This window comes from Stegodyphus dumicola, chromosome 5 (assembly GCF_044657685.1).
Source record: "Stegodyphus dumicola isolate Sdum_Otavi_A_Nest chromosome 5, ASM4465768v1".
Classification (NCBI taxonomy): domain Eukaryota; kingdom Metazoa; phylum Arthropoda; class Arachnida; order Araneae; family Eresidae; genus Stegodyphus; species Stegodyphus dumicola.
In genome coordinates, this window is record NC_140772.1 from 12,125,883 (window position 1) to 12,147,239 (window position 21,357).

The window sequence follows — 21,357 nt, forward strand, 5'->3', positions numbered from 1 at the left end:
AATAGCTGCCCGAGATGAGCAATATTGAGGAGAACAAACTGCACAGATACTTAGAGCAGATACGTGGGAGTAACTGCGGTGAAATAGATTATGACAATCTCACATTAAGAATCAATTCTTTAGTTCTAGAGGCTGAAAGTTTAACTAATGCGAATATTCCTAAAGCTGACCCCCGAATTAACCAGCTCCACGAACAAATAGAATATCTTACCTACATAAATGAAACACCCATGGATGAGTTAAAAAATACTAAATCAGAGAACGGCTCTGCTAAACAACCAAACGAAACATCTAATCAAGCAAACTTTCTTAAAACCCCGTCAAAATCCAAGAAGGACGACGACGTGAACAGACATAAACGCACCCTTAGCGGAAAAAATCGTAAAAAGAAAATGGAAATTGACAGTGAAGGTTTCACGTCACCGAGAAAAACCCAAAAGCTAAATAAACCTGAAGTTGTTTACCCCCCTCAGGAAAACAAATTTGAAATTCTCAATCTAGAAACTAACATGGAAGAAGACAACACAAATGATGCGCCAAAAAAGACGGCAGGACATATCCCACCAATTGTCCTAGCAGATTTCACTGGAAATTGGGATAGAATAAAATATGAATTCTTATCAAAAACTACACAGGAGACCTAAAAGGAGGAAGGCTCACCATTCGTGTCTTCACCCCAGATCATTATAGAATAATAACTGAATATCTAAAGGAAAAAGCAATTCCTTTTCATACTTTCAAACTCAATTCAAAACGACCAATAAAAGCAGTCATAAAACGACTACCGGCAAACACAGATATTGAAATTTTAAAGAAAGAAATTCTTGATATGAATATCCCCATTGAAAAAATAAGACAAATCACGTCTGTTAGAAACGGAGAGTTAGTCAAACTCCCGGTTTTCCTCGTAGATGTGAAAAGATGCGAAGAAGGCAAGAAAATCTTTGATATACAGAAACTTAGAGGACTCAACATCTAAATGGCGAGATACAAAGCACGGCCAGGTCCCGTGCAATGTCACAAATGCCAACGCTACGGGCACACACGGGATCTGTGTCATTACACACCTAGATGCTTAAAATGCGCACAAATGCATGAGACATACCTCTGCAAACAAAATAAAGAAACAGAAAAGCCTACCTGCGTCCTTTGCGGACAAGAACATGTCTCTTCCTACCGTGGTTGTGTTAAAAATCCAGACAATATAAAGAAAAAGATAGCTGCCGAAAAGGCCGAAAAAGAAAAAAGGAATAATCTGCATACATTCCAACTAAATGAGAATGAATTCCCCAAATTACCGGAGAAACCACAAATCTCACCCATTCCTAATAATAATAACAATAGTTCAAGCAATAGCAATAACAATAGCTCCAACAATGAAAATCAGGAAGCTCCAAGTTTCTTTTCTTGGATAAAAATTCAAATGCAACAAGCAAAAAATTATTTCACTAAATTCAAAGCAGCAAAATCACTAATAGAAAAATTAGAAGTCGGCATGGCCGCTATGGATTACTTCATGAACCTAGATTATGACTTTTAAGTCCAATCAGTTTAACCATAACCTTATATCAACTACAAATAGTTTTCTAAAAGTTGCTATTTTCAACGCCAACGGTGTCAACAGACAAAAAGATGAAATCCACTCTTACCTTAATAGTCATAAAATTGATATCATGCTAATAAATGAAACGCACCTAAATAATAAAACTCGCTTCAATTTGGAAGGCTATAAAACCATCAGGACTGATCGCCCTAATAACATCTTAGGAGGCACTGCCATCATCATAAAAAACCATATTAAATTCACTCCTCTTAAAATCAGTATGCAAAATATTGAAAATACAGCTGCACTTGTTTATTCTGGCTTTAACGAACCATACCTATTCATCTCGGCTTATAATTCACTAAGCAACAACCTCCTCCCTGCAGATCTGGACCGACTGACAAATTTTAGGTACCCCACTCTCATAGCGGGTGACCTGAACTCCAAAGATCGCAGCTGGAACTGTAATGTAAATAATCGCAATGGTTCTACGCTTAAAAATTATGCTCTCAACCATGACATCCGGATTATAGCTCCTGATTTACCTACGAGATATCACTTTGATGGTCGTGCGGATATCCTTGATATCCTCATCCTCAAAAATATTCAATCTACTCCTTATCTTGAAGTGACTGAGGAGCTCTCTTCGGACCATCTGCCTATTAATTTCGACTTCTATGGATTTTACCCACCTCTCATAAAGCCTAGATTTAATATTAATTCGAATATTTTTAAAAACAAGCTCATAAATATCTCAAATAGCAATATTATGAATACCTCAGAAGAAATTGATAACTGCATCGAAGACCTGACTGACAATATCCAGCATGCAATGAACTCTGCTGCCTATATTCAAAGAAATAATAGCTATTTCAACCTTCCACAAAATATAATATACCTTATCAAGCTAAGAAATAGAAAAAGGAAATTTTGGCATCTCTCTAGAGACCCTCGCGATAAAAGAGAAGTCAATTATCTTACCCGCAGGATTTCCCAAGAAATCAAAAACCACAGATCTGAAAAATGGGATTCACTTCTTGAAAATATTGACATCCAACCTAATACAGTTTGGAAAATCGCAAACTCTCTCCGTAATAAAAATTCTAATTATAGATATCCCATTAATTACCAAGGAAATATGGCATATTCGGAAGCAGAAATAGCCGAAGTTATGGCAGATAACCTTAGTAAAATCTTTGAACAACATACGGAAGATACTCCTCAAGACTACACCATTAATAATAAAGCTGAAGAAATTAAACTTCAACGTACCAGGATCTTTATTAATTTCACCTCCATTGATGAAATCATAGGAATCATCAAAAAACTTAAAAAGAAAAAAGCGCGGGGCTTCGACAATATTAATAATGAAGCAATTCAAGCTCTTCCTTTTAACTGCATCACTTTGCTTTGTAATATTTTCAACGCCTGTATTCGACTCTCCTATTTTCCAAAAATTTGGAAACACTCTCTTGTAATTATGCTACTAAAACCTGGGGAAAATCCAAAAGAAGTAACAAGTTATAGGCCAATTAGTCTACTCCCTGCCATAAGCAAAATCTTCGAAAGGATTATCCTGAGAAGACTTAATGATCACACAAATAATTTAAATCAAATAGACAACCAACAATTCGGTTTCAAAAAAGGTCATTCTACTTCGCATCAGATTCTCAACTTAATTGAATATGTTGCCGTCGAATTTCAAAAGAAAAATACTGTGGCAGCATGCTACCTTGATTTCGAGAAAGCTTCCGATCGAGTGTGGCATGCTGGCCTTATCTATAAGCTTTCCAAACTGCAAGTTCCTATAAATCTCATTAAAATCATTATCTCCTACTTAGATGACAGAACGTTTCAAGTAAGATGTGGAGATGCTCTCTCTAATATCAAAAATATCTACAGGGGACTTCCACAAGGATCTGTTCTCTCACCAACTAACTTTAATATTTATGCATATGATATGCCTAATCCCATTTCAGCCAAGATTCTCAAATACGCCGACGATACAGTCATTCTTTCTAATTCCATAAACCCACAATATGCCATAGACAAACTTGATTCCCATGTTCAATGTATCTCCAACTGGTGCAAATTCTGGAAGATTAACCTTAATCCATCCAAATGCTGCATTGTCTTATACCGCCGTTATAAGAAAAACTATCCCATCAATCTGAATATAAAAATGGACAATAACCCGATTCATTCATTCATTCATTCATTACAAATTATACCGAAATATTGCATGTGATGCAACGTGTCCGGCTCATGACAAGTACGCCCATAGGGCACATGACATAAAAAGTGTCTGGACCGAGTGATAGAAGGCAATAGGAAATGAAAAAAGAGGGGGTGACTACATGACGCCACAAGCAGAGAATCGAACTTAAAGCCCAAGACCAGGAGAGGCAGCAATGTGTGGAGTGTCAGGGTTAAAGTTCTTCCTGATAGGTATGTTACGATAAATCATGATAAATTAGCAAAAAACAATTTTTTATTACATACGATAAATACAATAAGTGAGCAAATACAATACAAAATACAATAGAATACGAGTTACAATACGACAATTTATGTACAATATATACAAAAGATGAAGTTGCATGAAAGATAGTTTAAGTAGGAAAATTAGTGTCCCTGGTAAGGAAGGCCGCTAATGGTCTGATTTTAATATCTTCTGGAAACACGCTGTAGTCGAAAACCTTAAAATGATTCATGTACGAGCAATTTCTCGCCTTATCAAAAAATTTCCGATTTGCATTATGGAGAAAATTCTCGATATTCTCTATTTTTAAGTCTCTGTGCAGAGTTTCATTGGAAACATAAAAATGAGCATTCGTGATTTGCCTTAAAAATTTGTTTTGAGTGATCTGTAACTTCTTGATTTCATTTTTCGAATAAGTCGCCCAGGCTGGAGACGCGTAAGAAAAGATAGGCCGAATAATGGCAGTATAAATATGTCTTTTTCTTCGTAGGTCAAGTTTTGAATTTTTTCCGATTAATGGAATAAGATCTCTGATAGCCGCAACTGTTTTGCCTCTTACTTTTTGGATGTGGTCTTTCCATGTGAATTTATTGTTTAAAATAACTCCAAGATAAGTAGCTTTGTTCACAAGCGGAACTTCAACATCAAAGATTTTAATTTTGTTTATAAATGGACTTCTAGAGTGCCTTTTTCCAATAATTATAAGCTGGGATTTTTGTGCATTGATGGCTATGCGCCATTTCGTGCACCATTGCTCAATTTCTGGAATTTTATCCTGCAATTTAGAAATGGCAAATTCTTGATTGTGAGACTTGTATGCAAGCGCCGTATCATCGGCGTAACATCCTAAATAAAAATTAGAGTCTGTGCAAATTTTAGGGAAATCAGCAACATAGAATATAAAAAGAATTGGTCCCAAAATTGATCCTTGAGCTACACCAACATTGAGTCTTCTGGGATCAGAGTTGTCGTTACCGATATTGACGAAGAATTTTCTGTGTTTAATAAAAGAATAAATGAGTAATATCAGATCTCTGTCAAAATCCAAGGATATAAGCTTGAGAATAAGCCCCTCATGCCAGACGCGGTCGAAAGCTTTCGCCACGTCTAGCATGAGTAAGGCGACACTCTGATGTTTGAAAAGTGCAGAACCGATGTATTCACATAGTCGGACAAGCTGCTTGGTCGTAGACAATTTCTTACGGAAGCCAAACTGTTCAGGAGGTATCTTATCCATGTAAGGCTCGATTCTCTTATAGATAACAAGTTCGTAGATTTTGCCCAGACCGGGCAGTAAGCTAATTGGTCTGTAACCATCCGGGGAGGTAGCATTTTTACCAGGCTTGGGTAATAAAATTACTTTAGCAGGTTTCCATTTATCTGGGAAATAATTATTTTCAAGACAGGCATTTAAAATGCTGACATATTTCGTGATAACATTAATAGGCAAGTTTTTGATGGCGACGTTGGTGATGTTATCAAAACCGGGAGCTTTTCTATTTTTCATTCTTTTGACAATCTCCTTAACTTCATTAGGTGAAGTATAATTAGTCTTGTTTTTGGGTCCCGGGCCATTAATCCAGTCTTGAATAAAATATCTAGTGTCATATGAAAATAAAGGGTCGCTTGGATCTTGGTTAGGAACAAATTGTTTTTCTAAAATGTCAGCCATTACATTGGCTTTGTCTTTATTAGTGACAGCTATAATATTATCACCGTAAATTGGTTTATTGTTCGTTTTTTTGCCTCGAAGATTCCTTGCAAAAGACCAGAATGCATTATTTGGCTCATTGAATGTTTCAATTTTTGCATTCCAAGACTCATCTCTGTGTTTATAAATACTTTTCTTTATTTCTCTGTTCAGTTTATTTAACTCTTTTTTGATCCTAGGATTCCAGGCAATATGCCATCTTTTGCGCAGTTTGTTTCTTTGTGAAATCAGGTTTCTAATGTTACTAGGCAATCTAGCACTGTACTTATCAGCAGGAATTTTCTTAGTAGCCCCGTTATATGCACTAAGTATTCTATTATTGAGAACATCAATTGCATAGTCAATATCAAATTTTGTTTTAAGTTGCTTAATAGCCGGAGGGTTTTCAATGAGAAAATTATAATATTTATTCCAGTCCGTAGTGATTTTAAATCTTTCGTCAGTGTTTTTATTTGTACCAAGCGTAGCTAAAACCGGCACATGATCTGAAGTTAATTCAACTTTCACATCAAGATAAATCGGGATTGAAGTGGTGGTAAGAAGAACATCCAGGATGTCTCCTTTTCGAGGGTCATCAGGAAGATAGGAATATTCAGTAGGAGCATTAAAATAAATAGGATAATTATTAATAAATTCTAGTAAAAGTTCTCCATTTCTGTTGGTGCGTCTGCAACCCCACTCTACATTCTTCGCGTTGAGATCGCCAGCTAAGATGATATGTTCTGAATTAGGCAGCAATTGAGCGAGTTTATGCTCATCAATAGGAATGTGTGGAGGGTTATACAATGCAATGAAATAAATTAGGCCATGATTTGGTAATAAAACAGAAGCTGTAACAGCTTCGTAGCCGTTTCCTCTATCTTCGCTAATCAGGCATGATTGTAAGGAGTGCTTAACGTAAATAGCGGCCCCTCCACCACGGTGACTCAGTCTATCACACCTGTAAGAGTTGTAATTTGCGATCTTAATATTCACACAAGGTGTCGCAAACGTTTCGGTGACAAGAGCAACATCAATATCGTAGGTTAGTAAGAAATTATGAAATTCCTGGATTCTATTTAAGATGCTATGAGCATTCCAAATCATGATTTGGATAGGAGCTCTATTAATTCTGCGCGGGCCCATTATCAGTATTGTTGGGTTGATTGCTTTCATGATGATTTCTGTTCAAGTCCTTAACTTGTTGTGTGAGCTGGAAAAAACCAGCGGATTTTATTGCTGAAACCAGTTCAGCGAGATCAGTGAAAACTTTTTTGGCCTCAGTAATTGTATCTGTGTAGATACCAGTCGAAAGAGCAGCTGCGAAAGATTTACCTTCAACTATTCTGTTAGAAAAAGTTTTAGGCTTTTCAGTTTTATTTTTTGGAAATTTTTCACATCCTTTGAAACTAGATGTGTGGTTGCCACCGCAATTTACACAAACTAAAGGAACATCTTTCTTATTTTTGTCCGGACAGTCTTTTACATAATGATTTTTACTACACCTGACACATTTCGGTTCATAGTTCCAACCCGCCTGAGTGTGGCCAAAACCCTGGCATCGAAAACATTGCAATGGTCCCTGTCGGCCTCTGTATTCAACAATTTTGACTCTGAGGTCGCATAAATAGCATTCATGATATATTTGTTTAGAGTTTTCATTTTTAGGTAGGGTAACAAGGAAAAGTGGAAGTTTCTGAACTTCACTGCCTCTACGTCGTGACATTTGCTTTATTTCAATTATTTGATAATTTAATTCAGTTAAACTTTCCTTAATTTCCTCAATTTCAGTCGTGAGAAGTAGTCCATTAATTACTACCTTGAAATTTTTATCCTCTGGCAAAATGTACGAATGATGCTCCACTTTCATCTCTTTTAAGATCCTAACAATTCCCTTATAACTGTCAGGATCAGAAGTAATAATTTTAACACCATCCTTAATATTCTGTCCGATGAATTTATATTTGTGTTGATGGAATAATCCTGTTAACGCTTTATATTTGAATTTGGTTTCTTTGAGAATTATCGGAGGGAGTTTTTTCTTTTTAGGTGTTTTGACCTGTGTGTTGTTATCATTTGTGGAATTTTGCTGATCATCAGCATTAGAAGTATCCATTTCAATGTTATCAGAGATAGTGTGTTGTTCAGGAATGACTGATTCTTGACTAGTATTCTTTGAATTTTCCTGCGGTACGATCGTACCATTGTTATCTTTCTGAGTAATAACTGGTGAAATGATTTGCGTGAAATTATCTAATTTAATCTTTTTAAAACCCTGTCTGGGATTTCTTGTTCGGACTGTTTTGTCTCCAAAACGTTGTGGATAGTCTTCGTCAGAGCTAGAATCTTTATCTAATGTTTTTTCATCATCAGTAACAATTGTGTTATCATGAATACTAATTGGGCTACGTGCCCTCTCATTTTCTTCCTAATTTTTACTTGTGGTTGGAATTTGAGGTTGTGTCTTATCTTGACTTAAAACTGAGTCAGTTTTACTTTGAGTAAGTAGTGCATTGACAATTTCAAGTGAGCTTAACAAAAAATTTAAGAATTTTGTTTCAATTTCTGTGAGTTCACCTTTATCCAATTTGAGTTGTTCCAACTCATGTATTTGTAATTTGTAACTTTCTACGAGCCTCTCCATGGTCGCGCTAAGCCAAAGCAAAACGCAGAGAAATCCAGAAATCCAGCGCCCATAAGGCAGTAGTCCTACACCCCGGAATGGAGCCCTGGCTCGACAGCCGGATGTGTAGGCGGAAAACACACGAGGCCCCTGACAGTCACCTGAAGTGAAATCTTGGAGGTAACTACGTGCGTTATAAAATCCAAAAAATTTGCGCAGAACAGAGAAAATTTATCTGATTAATTTAAATCGCGCAGTAAAGCGAAATTTATCGTAATATGGCAAAAAACAAGTAACCAGCAATTAGGCTATTTGGCAAGACACGCGGTATTAAATTTCATAATTAAAACTCAAAAGGCCAAAAATAATCGAAAATAATAAATTAGTGAAAGCGTATCAGCATTTCACAAATCATACAAACCATAAATAGCATTAAAAAATGCTGATGCAGTCAGATAAGCAATGCACGTGTTCGCACAGGCAAACCACGTTGAACGGACGTACTCCAGAGACAGATCGGAAGCAGGCACAATATCAAACGGTGAACCTTCATAACCCGATTCCTCAAGCAAATAGCTACAAGTATCTGGGCGTCTATATAGACAGCAAATTAAATTTCAAAGATCACATAGACTATATCTGCAATAAAGCCAATGCCGCCTTTATGGCTATCTATCCGATTATTGGAAGGAAATCAAAACTTAATCTCAACACGAAAAGGACTCTTTTCCTTACTTTAATTAGACCGATTCTTCTGCTTGGGCTACGGCAAACAAAACAACTAGGAAAAAACTCAGCGTTCTCCAAAACAAAATCCTTCGGGCCATGACAAACGCCCCATGGTTCATTCGAAATAATCAACTCTACGAAGATCTCAACATACCAGAATTTCAGGATGCTATCCTGAGATCTGCACATAACTTCTTCGAAAGTATAGCAAATTCACAACATGAAAACATAAAATCACTTGTAAATTACGACCCTACGTAAGAAAATACGGTGAAAAGACCGCGAACGATCCACCATAATTCTAAATGGAGATTGTACATATTGTATATAAATTTTAATTTTCTCTTCTTCATTTTAATCAAGATTTTTTGCATTGCATCATATGATTGTTTCGAAGCAGCAGCATCGACGGTCAGTACTTGGGAGGGTGACCACCCAAGCACGCCGCGTTCTGTTTTTTTACTTCAAAGACGGACTTTCTTCAAAGCCAGGACTTTGATTTACTTAGCCGTTGGACTTTGCTAAATAATATTTTTCATTCTGAATTATGTGCTTTTTACACTAAAAACTACTCTTTCGATGTTCGTGTGTCATTTCAATCCTACAGCTTAGTGTCACGTGAGGACACGCCCCTCTATGAAGAATGAAATTCGCCTGTTATTCTACAGTGTGTTTTCTTACTTTGCATTTAATTTTCTATGAAGATGAATGTATTTTATCTGAAGTACCTGTTTATTAGCCTCATAGACTCCTGAACAATCTTTAAAAAATGCTTTATCGAATGCTTTTGCAATTCACATCCCACAAATCAGAATCAAGACTTCTGATCACGTAACTTTAACTACTCCCATGTATCTCTGCTAGTGCTGTAGAAGTAACGTACGTTAAGCACTCCTTGCAATCATGCCTGATTAGCGAAGATAGAGGAAACGGCTACGAAGCTGTTACAGCTTCTGTTTTATTACCAAATTATGGCATAATTTATTTCATTGCATTGTATAACCCTCCACACATTCCTATTGATGAGCATAAACTCGCTCAATTGCTGCCTAATTCAGAACATATCATCTTGGCTGGCGATCTCAACGCGAAGAATGTAGAGTGGGGTTGCAGACGCACCAACAGAAATGGAGAACTTTTACTAGAATTTATTAATAATTATCCTATTTATTTTTATGCTCCTACTGAATATTTCTATCTTCCTGATGACCCTCGAAAAGGAGACATCCTGGATGTTCTTCTTACCACCACTTCAATCCCGATTTATCTTGATGTGAAAGTTGAATTAACTTCAGATCATGTGCCGGTTTTAGCTACGCTTGGTACAAATAAAAACACTGACGAAAGATTTAAAATCACTACGGACTGGAATAAATATTATAATTTTCTCATTGAAAACCCTCCGGCTATTAAGCAACTTAAAACAAAATTTGATATTGACTATGCAATTGATGTTCTCAATAATAGCATACTTAGTGCATATAACAGGGCTACTAAGAAAATTCCTGCTGATAAGTACAGTGCTAGATTGCCTAGTAACATTAGAAACCTGATTTCACAAAGAAACAAACTGCGCAAAAGATGGCATATTGCCTGGGATCCTAGAATCAAAAAAGAGTTAAATAAACTGAACTGAGAAATAAAGAAAAGTATTTATAAACACAGAGATGAGTGTTGGAACGCAAAAATTGAAACATTCAATGAACCGAATAATGCATTCTGGTCTTTTGCAAGGAATCTTCGAGGCAAAAAGCCGAACAATAAACCAATTTACGGTGATAATATTATAGCCGTCACTAACAAAGACAAAGCCAATGTAATGGCTGACTTTTTAGAAAAACAATTTGTTCCTAACCAAGATCCAAGCGACCCTTTATTTTCATATGACACTAGATATTTTATTCAAGACTGGATTAATGGCCCGGGACCCAAAAACAAGACTAATTATACTTCACCTAATGAAGTTAAGGAGATTATCAAAAGAATGAAGAATAGAAAAGCTCCCGGTTTTGATAACATCACCAACGTCGCTATCAAAAACATGCCTATTAATGTTATCACGAAATATGTCAGCATTTTCAATGCCTGTCTTGAAAATAATTATTTCCCCGATAAATGGAAAACTGCTAAAGTAATTTTATTACCCAAGCCTGGTAAAAATGCTACCTCCCCGGAGGGTTACAGACCAATTAGCTTACTACCCGGTCTGGGCAAAATCTACGAACTTGTTATCTGTAAGAGAATCGAGCCTTACATGGATAAGATACCTCCTGAACAGTTTTGCTTCCGTAAGAAATTGTCTACGACCAAGCAGCTTGTCCGACTATGTGAATACATCGGTTCTGCACTTTTCAAACATCAGAGTGTCGCCTTACTCATGCTGGATGTGGCGAAAGCTTTCGACTGCGTCTGGCATGAGGGGCTTATTCTCAAGCTTATATCCTTGGATTTTGACAGAGATCTGATATTACTCATTTATTCTTTTATTAAACACAGAAAATTCTTTGTCAATATTGGTAACGACAACTCTGATCCCAGAAGACTCAATGCTGGTGTAGCTCAAGGATCAATTTTGGGACCAATTCTTTTTATATTTTATGTTGCTGATTTCCCTAAAATATGCACACACCCTAATTTTTATTTAGGATGTTACGCCGATGACACGGCGCTTGCATACAAGTCTCACAATCAAGAACTTGCCATTTATAAATTGCAGGATAAAATTCCAGAAATTGAGCAATGGTGCACAAAATGGCGCATAGCCATCAATGCACAAAAATCCCAGCTTATAATTATAGGAAAAAGGCACTCTAGAAGTCCATTTGTAAACAAAGCTACATACCTTGGTGTTGTATTAAACAATAAACTCACATGGAAAGACCACATCCAAAAAGTAAGAGGCAAAACAGTTGCGGCTATCAGAGATCTTATTCCATTAATCGGAAAAAATTCAAAACTTGACCAACGAAGAAAAAGACATATTTATACTGCCATTATTCGGCCTATCTTTTCTTACGCGTCTCCAGCCTGGGCGACTTATTCGAAAAATGAAATCAAGAAATTACAGATCACTCAAAGCAAATTTTTAAGGCAAATCGCGAATGCTCATTTTTATGTTTCCAATGAAACTCTACACAGAGATTTAAAAATAGAGAATATCTAGAATTTCCTCCATAATGCAAATCGGAAATTTTTTTGATAAGGCGAGAAATTGCTCGTACATGAATTACTTTAAAGTTTTCGACTACACCGTGTTTCCTGAAGATATCAAAGTCAGACCATTAGCGGCCTTCCTTACCAGGGACACTAATTTTCCTACTTAAACAGTCTTTCATGCAACTTCATCTTTTTTGTATATATTGTACATAAATTTTCGTATTATAACTCGTATTCTTTTGTATTTTGTATTGTATATGCTCTTATTGTATTTATCTTATGTAATAAAATTGTATTTTGCTAATATATCATGTTTTTTCGTAGCATACCTATCATGAACAACTTTAACTCTGACACTCCACACATTGCAGCCTCTCCTGTTCTTGGGCTTTAAGTTCGATTCTCTGCTTGTGGCGACATGTGGTCACTCCCTCTTTATTTCAATTCCTATTGCCTCCTATCACTCGGTCCAGACACTTTTATGTCATGTGCCCTTTGGGCGTACTTGTCATGAGCCGGACACGTTGCATCAAATGCAATATTTCGGCTTAATTTGTAATGAATGAATGAAAAAGAAGTAACGAGAAATTGTGTACCCGTATGTATTCGTTACTCGGTGAACCAGTACTCATTACTATCGTATCGTTACTCGTTACTTTCGGTAAAATCGATCGGTATCCGTATCCTGACTCTTTTTTATCGGTCTACGGCCCTAAAAAGGGCCTTGAAACGTCGTATTGCATTGAATCACCTGAGCTATTCTACCCCACTGGAACTGGGTAGTGCTGCGATAGGGAGTTTTGCGTCGCATTTTTGGGTAGAAATAATTCACTTTATTTTGGCTATTATTTTTTGGTGCACTGGATATGATTCATTATTAAATTTTCTATTGCTGTCAGGGCTTAGTTTCTAAAGTCAGAAGGGTGTACGGTAGGCAGTCAGGAAAACAGGAAAATATAAAATAAAAAATAAAGAAAGAAAGGAAATAAATATTACAATAATAACATGAATTAGTAATTAAAATAATAAAAAAATTACTTATTAAAAAACTTAATAATTAAAATAATAAAAAATAGTGATTAAAATAATGAATAATTAAAGTAACATAATAATTAGCAACTGAAATATAAAATACTTATAAGTACAATTTAATAAAAATGTAAAAACAAATAAAAATTAAAATAATTTTTAAATTTATGATGACTAATTAAATAATAAAGTAAAATACCAGATCTTGTCTTATTGGCTTAGTATCGTTTCGTCCTTTCTCATTTCATCCCCAGCTCGAAAAAGTGTTATTTCGTTCGCTGCCTTCCCCCACCAATTCTCTCTTTCCCGTTTCATCCGATGTTTGAAAAATATGTGTTTACTTTACGATAAGGCGAACGTCTGTTTACTTCAATTAAAATGGTTTAGAAAAGATGACTGTTTCTACTTCGACTTAGCTTTTGATTTTTTAATATTATTTAATATTTTATGCAGACAAATTATGTTGAGCAGAATAATGAATTTCAGACGTGTTCAAAAGGTGCGTATCTGAATATAATAACATTTTTGTTGTATAGTATGCATTTTTTTAATATCACACATTTCTAAAGCAACAGAAGTACGTTATCACTATTTTGGCACACACATCAAAAACATGTATAATTAAGATTAATGTTACATTCCTTATTAAAAGTAATGGGTCCTCATTAAATGCAACCATTCATGCTTTTAGAGGATTTTACATGTGGTGGTCTTACAAAGATGATGTTCATTACCAATGTTTGTTTATGTTCCCAAAAATAGAGATGTCATAAAAGGTGACCTCTTAGAGATGTCGTAAGTAGATGACTTGCTATAATTATTTTCCGATAGATAATGGAATTAATGTAATTTAATGTCAATAACTCGAGGAAGCAAGTTTAAATACGGTGCAACAAAAATACAGAAGTATTTTAAATGACGAAAATATGTCAAATTAAAAAAAAATTTTTGGACAAATTATGAAATCTAACTTTTAATGTCGTCTTCTGGTTTCTATATTTATATCTGGCAAAGTTTTATACTTGTTATGAAAAAATAAAAATACAAGAAGTTTGAGTCCCGTAGGACAAAGATTGACCGGGAAATTTAGTTTCAAGATTTGCAATGTTTGATACCATGTGTAACTTGCCTTCGGGTATCGCTTAATTGAGTTAGAATAATTCGAGGAAATAAGTTTAAATGAAGTGCAGTAAAAATAAGCATAATTTAATTAGTCGTAGAAGGAAGTCATGCGGAATCCATATCAAATTTTCACTTTTTCATAATGACCATAAAACTTTCCCAAATGCAAATACAGAAACTGGGAGACCGCATTAAAGATTAGCTTTCGTTATTTGTCCGTTATTCGTTAATTCGTTTGCTGCTTCCCCCATTCCCTTCATCAGAACCGCTAATGACGAAAGGGTGAAATTTCCCCGATTCATCCTCTCTCCAAAAACTCCTTGTTGAGACTGTTATTTGTTGAGACAAGGAATGCTATATTATAAATGTCAACTTGCTTTTTACACTTAACAATAAAATCGATAAAAACATTCGCAAATGTATAGGTTAAGTACGAATACGAACTTAAAAGAAATTTAGAAATCTATAAAAGGTAAGGAAAGTTTTATGTTACTTTATTAGAGATAATAGTGAAGCACTAAATATTTCAATCAGTGTTATTTCATAATGCTATGAGTATACCTTTATTCATTTAAGAAATGGCCCACTAGCGGTCGAGCTGTAAAATCTCTGAACACTGGTAGTTCCGACTTGAGTTCGATCTCAGGCAAACGGGTTGGTTTCATAAGCGTTTCGTGGTTTTTTTCCCGTACTAGCTTACAAGCCAGCTTACCACGTACCATACGAGCCAGCGTTCCTAAGAAAGTGCTCTACGAAGGCATTTTTCCTTTTAGGCACATAGCCCCAGTGTGTTTTGTCATAATCAACTAAACCAAATCATTTAAGAAATATATCAGTTGATCACTGCTCAGTGTACATCTGCTGCTTGCCTATAAAAACACTTTGTAAAGACGTTTCCACTATTTTGCTAATAATTCTGGAAGGCTCATAGAATCCGAAATTATGTTACACTAACATCCGAAATTATGTTACACTAGCTAACAGAGAACTTAAGTCTGCTTAATACAACAAAAATCTGTTTGACTTGCTTTCGTGTCTTTGGGAAACGTAAGTATATGCAGAAATAAATATTAAAATCTATCACGTATATTTGTAAGGATGTAAAGCATACTGTTTTGGTTCACGATAATGATAAATATGCATCATGTTACGACAGTTTTAAAAGATCACAAATAACTATACATATGCTAGACTTCTAACAAAATTTCTATTACAATATGAATATGCATTTATTATTATATGAGTCGTAAAACGGCCCACCAGCGGCCGAGCGGTAAAGTCGCTGAACACTGATAGTTCGGTCCGAGGTCCGAATCCCGCGAACGGTCCGGCTACATGGGTGTTTTCGTGGTTTTCCTCATTTGTAACGTGTATACGAGCCAGTTTCCCTTAGAAAGTCCTCCACGAAGCCATCCCCCCTTAGGCAGATAGCCATAGTGATCCTTGCCATAATTAAATACACCCATACACACATGAGTCGTAAAATTCAGCATTCGTCATTTTTAGATTCTAGGTATATGAAAAATTTTTTTTTTTATTTTCGTTTTGGTTTTAAAAATTAATTCACTTTATAGCTTTTCTTCAATTTATTGTAAAGGAATAGGAGTTTAAATTTTGATTTATATATAATATGATATAAATTCATCATTCATTAATAATATTTTATGTATAGCAAAAAATTATCATTAATGTTCCAAATTTAAATTTTTTTAGTGATTTGTCTTACATTTGTTGTATATTTGTTGAATGGATAGCTAAATATTTCAATTATACACAAAAAGGTTATGCAGAAAACAATTCAGCTGGCATGATAGCTAATTGCGAAAGAAAAATTAGAGTCTTATTTCTCTTAACTCTTAGTACAAGCAGCCATTTTTAAATTGACGTTAAAATAAATTTATTCTATGGTCTATTAGAAAATAACTATACTGAATCATTTATTGACGACTTCTAAGAGATCGCTTTCTAAAAGAGACCTGTATTTTTGAGAACATAAACATACGTTGATATTGAACATCACTTTTTTAAGATGCCAGAGCAAATGCACAGAGCTCCAAAAATCCTCTAAAAGCATAGACGGTCACGTTTTAAAAGGCTGACTACTTTTAATAAAGCCTGTATATTAATGTTCATTATACATTTCTCACATTTTTACTTTCTTTCAAAACAGCGATGCTGTGGTTCAATTGCTTTAGAACTATGGGAAACTAATAAAATGTGCCCTATGTTATAAAAACCTAATTATATTCAGATACACACCTTTTGAACATGTTTGAAATCTATTATTCTAATCAGAATACTTTGTTTACAAAAAAACACTGAATCAATATTAGAAATCAAAAGCTAAGTGAGATTAAAGTAGGAAGAGTCATATCGTCTAACCGATTTAATTGAAGTAAACAGGTGCTTACTTTATCGTAAAGTGAGCACCCGTTTTTCAAACAGCGAATGAAAAGAAAAAAAAGAGCCCACCAGAGCTGGAGCGGTAAAGTCGCTGAGCACTGATAGTTCGGTCCGGGGTTCAATTCCAGGCTAACGGCTAGCTGCATGGGCGTTTTCATTGTTATTCCCGTGTGTAACTTGCGTATGAGTCAGTTCCCTTTAAAAAATCCTACACGAAGGCCTCCCTCCCCGTAGGCAGTAGCCCTAGTGTGCTTTGCTGTAACCGAATAAACCGAAACTAAAAAAAAATTAAAAAAAAAAAAAAAAAAAGGAATTGGTGGTGGAAGGCAGATACGAAACGTCGTTTTAGAAGAATGGGCTACATAACCAAATTTCTATCTATACTCTGGTAAACAGTACATTATTTGCTCTTCAAAAGCCTAAATTTAGCTAATGCTCGGCTTAGTTCTTAAATTGCAATTTTAGCCATAGCCCCCAAACAAGACGATGTCTGGTATTTTATCTCATTACTTAGTTATTCAGCATTAATTTAAGAATTAATTAAATTTTTATTGAATTATAATAATAATCATTTAATATTCTAGTAGTTAATTATTTTATTATTGTAATAGTTATTTTATTTATTTTTTGTTTTTATTTATTTATTTAATCATCTTTCCTGATGGCCTTCCATAGAGCTCCAGCACTTCTAATTTTAAAAATTATTTAAATTCCTGACTACAGCCGATGATTGCGAAAATAAAAGTCAAGTAACTTATTTAGTGATAATTAAATAAAATAAAAGCCAAAGCTTTTTTTTCGCCTTACTTGGCATTTATTATATATATATATGTATATATATGTGTGTGTGTGTGTGTGTGTATTTTACATTTAATTATAATTTATTTGATATATATATACATTTTACGTTTGGTAGTATTACCGATTGCAATAAAAAGGGAGGTGCACATCTAGATGTTATAACGGACCCATATACAAAATTTCAACGTTCTATAACTAACCGTTTTTGAGTTATGTAAAATGCATACATACGTACTTACACATCACGAAAAAAAAAATCCCTTTCAAGTATCAACTTAGAGTCATAATCATTAGTCATAAGTATCAGCTTAGAGTAAATGGGATTACATTTAACAATAAGTTTTTTTGGAAAAAAAAGAGAGAGAGAGAGAGAGAGTCCTCCATTGTGTTCGTACATACAGGCGTCAGCCCAAAAAATAATTCACATGGTTTCCGTAATCGTCAAAAACGGATATTTCCGTTAAATATGATACCCAAAAGTTTTCTCAATTACAATAATTACTACCATTTTATTTGATACAAGGAAGTAAAGAACCTATATTAACCTACATATTCTTATATAAACAATACCTAAGTGCAGTATATAAATATTTCAAATCAATAAAATCTGACTATGGCACGCTCAAGGAAAAAAAAAAAAAAAAAAAAAAAAAGAAGAAGAATCTAAATTTTCAAATTACAAACATAAATAGCAATAGTAAAAAGCAAATACAAAATAACGCTTCACGCTATCAAAAGTGCTCATTTTCTTAAATATCAACAACTAAATAGTATTTCAACTAAAACACATAATGTAAACAAGAATTTGCCCGATGCCCAAAAAAATTCAAAATTATCTATGAAAAATATGAGCGCATTGTGAGCGCATACGCAATATAATACGCAATATAATAAATATAATATGAGCGCATACGCAACCGTATCATTCGTATTAGAACAGCAACCGCATCATTCGTATTCGCATAGAAACCGCATCATTTGTACTCGAACAAACCGCATCGTACGACAGATGCGAGTAACGAACAGATGCGAGTAACGAAATGAATTTGTGAGTACCGAATAGGTACTTCGAGTCAACCGATGTACCCGTTACTCGGTAACGAATACATGCGATTTGCTCCAGCTCTGCTCTCTACTGCACCGAATCAAGCTCCATGCACCTACTCTGTATGCAAATTATTATTTATACTTTAATAGTTATCTCACCTTAATTTACCCTGCTTTGCCACCTATGTTTCTTTTGCCCGAGGGCACGGTGCTTACGCAGCTCTATTCAAAAAATTAAATGCTAATATCTGAATTAAATGCTAATATCTGAATTAAAATTAAATGCTGCTAATCTGAGGCCGGATAATTATTGGTTAATACTCTTAGCAGTAAATACCAAGTACTAGAATGACGACTTGACTGTTAATGTAAAAGCGCGTTCGTCAGCTACGTTTCGAGTGTGGATGGGCCTTTACAGGACTTGAACAGTGGAACTTTGTAACTGAACAAGAAATTATATCTATTCATAGAATTGAAGAGGAAAGTACCAGCACAAAAAAACGAAGCAACATAAACAACTTACAAATGTTTACTAAATGATAGAAATGTTTACTAAAGTAAACAAATAAATAGTAAGTTTTTTTTTTGTTGCAAATTTTGATACCCTTTAGATCATAATTGCTCGTTATTTCATAAATTACGGTTTCATATTTTTAATTGTATAATTTCTGCATTCCATCTTACCAGATTTAAATTGATGATCTATAATCTAGAGTAACCCCTAACCTGGAATCACCGTGAGTCCCGATTATGGACTTTGTACTGTATTATATTACAGATTTTATATTAAAATACGGCATTACATTTGATCACAAAGCACAACTGAATGTGTGTTTGGAATGTGCCAAAGTCTATGAGCTAAATTTTATTGATACCTATTCTTTTCCTCATTCCTTTTTTCATAATTTTACAGACTGTATATAAGTAATATAATTTGTTCTAGTTACTTTTATCGTCATTTCCCAAACATGTGTTCTCTCTCTCTATATATACATATGTGTATATAATATATATATACATATGTGTATATATATATTATAAAGCATCTAATGTAAAAGTAAACTGGAGTCAAAGCAAGGCAATTCTTTAGCAATATTAATCATTGCATCCTTGTATAAGAGGTTTAACACAAAATCTAAACAATTCAAAATTTAAAAAAGAATCAATGTAGTACACAAATTCAAAAACAAAAAATGCAAAATTTTACTTTAGATGCTTAGAAGTTTATTTTACTTCAATCCTGCAGCTATAATGCAGGACGGGTATAAAAAATTTGTTTTTTATTTTTGCCTCTTATTAAGTTTCTTTATGTATTTATATGCATTGGATGGCCAATAGGTCTATTAACATTTGAAAATTCAATAATTTATGAAATAATGAAGGTAAAGACATAAAAACTGACACACATGCTTGAATTGGCATTGAGTTTTACTGAAAGAAAAAATACAAAAAAAAAAAAAAAAAAAAAAAAAGCTAGCATACGACACTGGGCAGCAAAATGACAGTGACACCGCATTGAGAATTGTGTATAAAATGAGTTGTAGTAAAAGAGAGTATCATTCCCTTTATGATTTTGTCACTTTTCTATTCTTGCGTACGGGTGTTGGTCATGGTGTGTTGCAGATTTATCATATCAATTATTATTGGACCACTTTTTCTTCAAGAAAATGCATTGTTCTGCTACTCAAACTGGCAGTGCGATGGATGAGAGGTACACTGATATGTTGCAGAATCGCATTATCTCTAGCCTGGCTAATAAAGACCTGTTAGAGGGTATGACTTTTGTGCAGGATGGCACTTCACCCCACATTGCTACGCATGTGAACGATTCCTTGCCCACATCGTGAGGTTACCTGAAATTACATGTCTACTGTGATCGTTTGACCTCATTAGGGATACTACAAGACAACAACTGATGGCAATTTCTCACCATACCTACAAATATGCTGTACAGTGCTGTTCATAACACTTTCCCTCGACTATATAAGTATTGTTGGTGAATGATGGCCAACATGTTGAAAATTTGTTATTAAGACAATAATCTTTGCTAAAAAATCAATTGTTATGCTAATTATTGCTTTTGTTATCATAAGAAGTGCCCATCTGTTGGTCATTTTAAGCATCTTTTTTTCTTTCAATAAAACCCCATGACATTTCATGCATATGTGTCTATTTTTACTTCCTTTACTGCATTATTCAGTGAACTATTGAATTTTCAAATGTTAACAGACTTATGGGTCACTCAATATATTAAAATTAGGTAGTATTTTAATTAAAGCAAATAGTATCATGCAACTTCACTGTATTTCAGTATTAAAGTAAATGACTACTTGGCATTTCTTGACAAGAATTTTACTGACTATTGGACTCAAACAGTTTAAGAAACATGATTGAAACAAAAGAAGATGATTATTTTTTTTTTAAATTTTGAAATGCTTTGAGCTGTAAAATGTTTTATCAAATATGTTGAAATAATTTAAAAAATATGGATTTGAAACATGTAGCATTAAGTAAAAAAGTGTTACAATATTTTTTTTTCAATATTTAAATAAATAAGTGATGAGAGAGCTTTTTTCCTAAGTCTGCTTATGCATCTTTACCATATCTTTACCTGAGAATCCATCTTTACCTGAGAATTAATTTTATAGTAAAAATTTAAGCCCTTTATAAAAATTTTCCAATTTAAAAAAATTGGAACCTTGAACCTTAAAAATTTTTCATTTCTAGCATTC

The 21,357-nt window shown here is 34.4% G+C and overlaps 1 protein-coding gene and 1 long non-coding RNA gene across 4 annotated transcripts in view; one reads left to right on the forward strand and one right to left on the reverse strand.

The window, feature by feature from the left end:
- Positions 1 to 21,357, reverse strand: part of LOC118182676 (ribosomal protein S6 kinase beta-2-like) — an 80,937-nt gene that overhangs the window by 36,297 nt on the left and 23,283 nt on the right. The gene's annotated exons all lie outside the window — the stretch shown is intronic.
- LOC146997049 (uncharacterized) overlaps positions 18,561 to 21,357 on the forward strand; it is an 82,724-nt gene continuing 79,927 nt past the window's right edge. The window contains exon 1 of the long non-coding RNA XR_015041081.1: positions 18,561 to 19,197. This is a non-coding gene — a long non-coding RNA (uncharacterized LOC146997049). The remainder of the gene's footprint in view (positions 19,198 to 21,357) is intronic.